Below are 644 nucleotides of genomic sequence, written 5' to 3' on the forward strand. Positions count from 1 at the left end.
TCCAGCTCACCTCTCCTCACCCGTCAAGTACCAGAGCCTGCCGCCTGGTACAGTCTAGCCTAGCTCAACTGCCCTTGCACCCCCCCTCGCTCCCCTGCCCTTGAACGGGGGCCCCCACGGCTGAGTCTCATTGCACAAGTTCCCGTGCTGGCTGGATCGACTTTCAAGAGATGACTCTGTCCATTTCGTAAAGGAATGGTCCCAGATGTGAAGCCTGTAGCATTGCACTCCGCTATGGGATTTCAGCATCTGTGTGAATTCATAAGTCGTATCTGTCCTAGAGGCAGATATGCAAATTCACAGTGGACGTAGTGCTGGGACTCTGTTTCGGCTCCAATCCAGAGGTAAGCGTTGTTATGTGTTTGTAAAATTATTACCTGGCTCTGTCTCTATGCCAATGATTGACATCTGATTTGCCGTCACACCTTTAACTAGTTTATTTGGCGTTGCACCTTTCATCAGTTTAGGCACAATAAAGTTAAAATTAATTTCCACCTATATTTTCTTTATAAACGTGTTAAATAGTTTACATTTGTTAAACATTTATACATAAATTTATTCCGTAAAAAATTTAAATGTTAAATAAAATATAATTTTCATTCACCAAATAATTGGACAAATGTAATGATTGTTAAATTAGATAA

Source organism: Trichinella spiralis (assembly GCF_000181795.1).
Source record: "Trichinella spiralis strain ISS 195 chromosome Unknown Scfld2, whole genome shotgun sequence".
Taxonomy (NCBI): domain Eukaryota; kingdom Metazoa; phylum Nematoda; class Enoplea; order Trichinellida; family Trichinellidae; genus Trichinella; species Trichinella spiralis.